Consider the following 5,738-nt stretch of genomic DNA (forward strand, 5'->3'; position numbering starts at 1 on the left):
CTGACTACTTTACTCAAATCCTACTTGTGAAGCAAATGGGTTTTTATTAGTGTCAGGATATTTTAAAAGTACAATGTTTGCAGTCCTCCATTAGCCGACCATCCGTTGAGACTGGGTAGGAATTCATGTCGTGGCCTGAATTGCTACAACCTTTTACTGCCTCAGTTGAAATGGATGGCAGTAGGGGTGTGCTCGCAGTGTGGTGTGCATTTCTTCTCCCTGAGCATGCCATTCTTTGTTTATAGATTTCCTCCTCTTTGTGCTGAGAACGTCTTACATTTTTCATTTATAAAATCAATTTTATTTCTGTTGTATAGTTTCTATTTAGGATTGTGATTGCCTGGACTGACTGTCTGTGAGACTCCATGACTGCACATGTGGAGAGAGATTAACAGAAGGAATATTCAGTGACTCATGGCAGAGCCCTTGGGATCTCAGCAATCCCCGGTTTGACAGGAAGCTCTGCAGTCATGACCTGCCTCAAGCTTCTCGTTGCTGGGAGGAATAGAATTACACAGATGGTGAGTGAAAGGCAATTTATTCCTTTTATCCTTGTTCTAGGAAAGGCTCTGCTCATATCCATCCATTTAAAAGGTTGCCCCAAAGCTAATGGTAAATAATATTAACCTGATAGCAACTAAAATCCTTCCCAGCCAGGGGTCACATCCGCTTGGAGCAGGACATCACTGAGCATTGGGCTGCTGTGACACAATGGATGACCGAACCCCGTGGGCTTTTCTTTGACTCGCTCTAGAATGCCAAATGTCTTCTTGGAACAGGCCACCTCCCTCTTGAGATTTTGGATTGGGAGATGGGCAGGAAGTAGCCAGGCTCTCTCTGGGTGTGCCCATAACTGGTTTAAATGTTTCATAGGTTGAAACTGCTCTAGATCCTCTCTGATACAGACTGTGGCTTGTCACTGCCCCAAGGGAAGTCTATGCTTTTTTGCAAAGGTCCTTCCATGGGCATGTGGGCTCCTTAGGGTCAGGGCGGCGTCGCCCTGGTGTACACACATCTACCGCAGGGCCTGGCCCTGAGCAGGTGCTCAGTGACTGTCGAAGTGGTGACTTTCTGGTTTTCATGATTCAGTACAACCTCAGCATACATCCGCGTCTCTTGTGTGGCCTGGGGTGCACCAGGCAGCTTTGCAGCTTTGCACTTTGCACAGGTGTTGCACTGTAATTGCTTTTAGTTACTCAGTTGCCCTGAGCGTGAGTTTTGGAGTTGATTTCCAGACAAGACTGTAAGAATATTAACCCAATTCCCAAATTAATAATCAGCCTCAAGGGCATGGGGTAATTATTTATTTTGCTAAATAGCACAGAGAGGCTCTGGCTTAATTATAGTGATTTTGTTATGGAAAAGAGTGATGATATTTCTATAATGCAGTATCTCATTTATGGAAATTTGATATTGTTTACTGACAATCCTAGGTAATGCCCTTTGGTGTGAAATTATTTCCTAATTTACTAATGTCATTGACCAAAAAAAAGTATTATCTCATTTTTCTTTTTTTAGACAGAGTTTTACTCTTTTGTCCAGCTAGAGTGCAGTGGTGCAATTATGGCTTACCACAGCCTCAACCTCCAAGGCTCAGAGAATCCCCCTACCTCAGCCTCCCAAGTAGCTGGGACCACATCATACCAGGCTAGCTTTTGTATTTTTTTGTAGAGATGAAGAGGCACACACCATCATACCAGGCTAGCTTTTGTATTTTTTTATAGAGATGAAGTTTCACCATGTTGTCCAGGCTGGAAACACTCTTCTGGACATCACATATTTGTGCTATATATATATATATATATATATATATATATATATACACATATACTTGACACATATATATGTACACATACATATATATAGCCAAAATGTGAATGGGTTTCCGAACCTGGCTGTGAGAAGCATATTATGTTTGCCACCCTGTATGTCTCCAAATCATCCAAGTTGGGTTAAACCCAGCATCAAGAACCTCAAATGTCAGGAGTCGCTCCCACTGGAGAGACTAAAGTCAGGGTTTAGCTCAGAGGTTAAACACACCAGCAGTGTCAGGGGTTGAGTCCCAGCTCTGACACCAGGTAGCCAAGCGGACTTGGACAAATTATTTGACATTTCCAGACCTTGGTGTAATAATCTGTAAAACAAGTGGGTTCCTTTTTTTATTTCAAATATTACTTGAGTGCCTCCTGTTTGCCAGGGACTGTTGAAGCTAATAGGAATACAGTAAGAAATAGAATTGAACACAATTCCTAATCAGCAGGAGTTCCTATTCTAGTAGAGAAGGCAGACAGTAGGCACACACATGAATGATATAAGGTAATTTAACTGAGTGAAATGTTAGGACACAAATAAAAACGCAATTGAAACAGTTGGTGTGGTGTGTGCATGGTGCCTCTGCCCAAGGGAGAGGCATCAGGGAAAGTCTCTCTGAGGATGGTACATTTGGGTGGAAACTGAATGAAAAGAAACAGTGAGATTCACAAGCTTTGGAGGAGTGCTTGGCAGGCAGGGGAAGAGCAAATACCCAGGTATATAGGCGGGCACTAACTCTAGTGACGTTAGCAGGTGGGCTTGCACTAGGGTCCTCACACAGCTACTCCATGGCTTCTTGTACCACACCACTTACTGCAAATGGAACTTCCCCAAGCCTCTCTTTCCTCCAGCATTAATTCTAATAATCAATAACAGCACTACCTGTTATCAATAACAGTCCTGTTAACTCTCCTGCATTTTTTTTCTACTAGTTTCCAATTAAAAGCTCCACCTGCTATTCACTTAAAGTGTTGGGAAGAAAATTAAAATTGATGAGAGCAGAAATGAGTAAGTATGTATGAGTGTGTATGTGTGGTTACGTGTGAGTTGGTGTAAGTTTTGGGGGGAGCGTGAGCAGGTTTATAGAGGTAAAGAGAACTAGAATATGACTCTGGAAAGTGTATGGCTTCTCCAATATATGAGACCTGTTTATCTTTAAAAAAAAGTTTCAGCAATAAGGAGCAGGTAAAGAGAAAGTGGGTACAAAATAAGCCGTGACGCCTGCTTTATTGTAGTGTACGATTGTATCGTATGATATTATTAGTGTCTTATTCTATTAATGTATTAGAGTGTTCGTATATTATTGTTTTGTGCATTGGTTATAAGTAAAGATTGCTTGGTATTAGAAGGTTAGGGATTAAATCTTGTCCCTGTCATTTGCTGGCAGTGTGATCTTGGGTGAGTTGAAATAGTTTCACCAAGAAACATATTTTTCCATTGTAATTAGTACAGGGTGATTAGTCTTACGTCACTCTCTTTCTGAATTCATAATTTCTAGCCTGAAGGAATGTGAGCTATATGTACCTTTCAATATGCATTGAAAATTTGACATCAGAGGCATGAATGGCTGTGGAAATTACTCCTGAAATCCCACAGGAGTATTATTTTTACTTTGAATAATAATGCCATTGAAATGTGAAATTTTCAGTGTTGCAAAAGCCCCTTCAATTGTTCTATTTTTCTGTGTCAGACCAGTGGTACATTTAGGTTGGTGGATGGAATTATTTTGTCTCATATGACTTGATAGTTTCATTGATTATCAGGTTATTTGTTGTTTTGCTTGTTTGTTTCTTGATTGGCTTTAAAGATATGTCATTCTCCCAGAAGAAGTTATGAGGATTTTCCAGGGAAAGGAAAGCAAACGATCTGAAGACCCTCAAGAATTAAAGATAGCACGGGGAGAAATGCCAGCTATAGGTGATGGGGAGGAAGGCAGCAAATCACACTGCTATGTGTGTACCTATGCAACAATCTTGCATGTTCTTCACATGTACCCCAAAACCTAAAATGCAATAAAATAAATTTTTTAAAAAAAGAATTAAAGCAATCCTGAGTAGCCTTGCTCTCTCTCCCTTTGACATGGCTGCAAATAGGTTTTTAATTCAGTTTCAATTTGTATTTGGTGTTGAAACCTCAGGAAGCCTAAATTCCATTACCTAACTATGACGAGGAAACTACTTTTTTGTCTTCTTGGGACTAGAAAGCCTTAGTCTATTTGTTAGAGGAGGTAACTAGTCAGACATGGGCGGGGCTGGGGGCACCGCCACCCCCAGGAATGTCAGGAGACTGTCAGGTGATGCCCAGGCCGTTGCTACACCTGTCTCTCCAAAATAATAATTGGTCACAGCTGCTCCAGGGAAAGGCAATCTTCCAATAGATGAAAAACACGGAACCATGATCAGCAGCTTCCCGGTGAGATCTCAGGAGCTGGATGAGTGAGCTTGAGCATGTGCACGAGGAGGCAAAATGATGACATTTAACTGGTCTATGACCTTCCCCTAGGGACACCGGTAAGGGAAAAATGCCTAAAGTGATCATGTGCACACCGTCCGAAAAGACACTGCGCAGGCGGCCCCTCTCAAGTGCTAGCAAGCCTCTGCGCATGGGACAGCGCTTAGAGGGACAGTGGAACTGCCCAACCATCACCTGGTGGGCGCCTGACATTTCTGTGGGTGGTGGCCCCTCCTTTCCCCTGCTTATGTCTGACTGGCTTCCTGCGGTAACCAACAGCATCACAGGCCTGTTAACCCTCATGCAGCAGACTAAAGCATTCTAGTCCCAAGAGAAGAATCAGGGGAAAGAGACAGAGACCCCAGAAGCATGTCAACGCAAAAAGTCCCAAGCCAAAGGTCAAAGGGTGCACTGGATTTTGCAAGTCGCCCACTTGACCCTCTTCCAAGTGTGCTTTACTTCTTTTCATCCCTGCTCTAAAGCTTTTTAATAAACTTCCATTCCTGCTCTAAAGCTTGCCTCTGTCTCTCACTCTGCCTTATGCCCCCTGGGCGGAGTCTTTCTTTATTCTGCAAGAATTGAGGTTGCTGCGGAGCCGTATGGATTTGCTGCCACTAACACACCTTGGTGCTGCGAGGCTCAGCTATGTTCCTTGGAGCTAATAAGTTCTCCACATTTTATTTTTAAATACTCTTTAGCATATGTGTTATGATCCTGTTATTCAATAACCTTGATGGATTGTAGGTTTCTTACAACAGGTACATCGCCCTTCACAAAAAATGGAAAAAGGATTCTTTTTGTCTTAGATTCAAAAATGAATGCTGTCTTTGACCATGGAGAGGAGATAAGTAGGATTCTAGGCCACTGGGTATAGCACAGAATGGCTGGTCACAAAGGAATTCACAGGGATATTTAAACCATTGGACTCTCATTAGTCTAGGTCATCAACGAGAGACAGTGTTGCAATTCTCAAATCCCAGGCATTGTACAGAATCTAATGAGACATGGATGGATTTCCCGGGGCAGCTTCCTCCAGAGTGTGACTCAGGGGACTGAGCCCTTCTGTCTGAGGCTGTAACGTCCAGAATCTATGCTTGCCAGCATGCCATCTGGAAGGTGTTACAAATAGGCTGGAAGATTTCACAGAACATTTTCAAGCCTGGAAGAAGCTTATCTTAACTTTACCCACATTTAACTAGTCAGTAGACAGACTCATGGCCTCAGTGTAACTTTGCAGGGTTCTAGGGAAAATGGTCTTCCTAGGGCCTAGGAAGGATTACGTACAGTATTGTCTTGGCACGCTCGCCAACAAAGGCTGCCATTTTTGTCTCAGGCTTTGATTTCATTCTTGCTGCGCTCTCATTAAGTGCTTCTTTCATCTCCCAATATTTTTTTAAGCTAAACTCAAGTTTTTCTCTGCATATCCATTGAGCTTGAGTTCATAACTTTAATGTGCCTCATTTGATCTAGGTGTT

The 5,738-nt window shown here is 42.5% G+C and overlaps 1 long non-coding RNA gene across 1 annotated transcript in view; it reads left to right on the top strand.

The window, feature by feature from the left end:
- The first annotated feature begins 399 nt into the window (after nt 1-399).
- LOC119466799 overlaps nt 400-5,738 on the top strand; it is a 70,077-nt gene continuing 64,738 nt past the window's right edge. The window contains exon 1 of the long non-coding RNA XR_005195278.1: nt 400-521. This is a non-coding gene — a long non-coding RNA (uncharacterized LOC119466799). The remainder of the gene's footprint in view (nt 522-5,738) is intronic.

The sequence above is a fragment of the Cebus imitator genome, unplaced genomic scaffold (assembly GCF_001604975.1).
Source record: "Cebus imitator isolate Cc_AM_T3 unplaced genomic scaffold, Cebus_imitator-1.0 Scaffold230, whole genome shotgun sequence".
Classification (NCBI taxonomy): Eukaryota; Metazoa; Chordata; class Mammalia; order Primates; family Cebidae; genus Cebus; species Cebus imitator.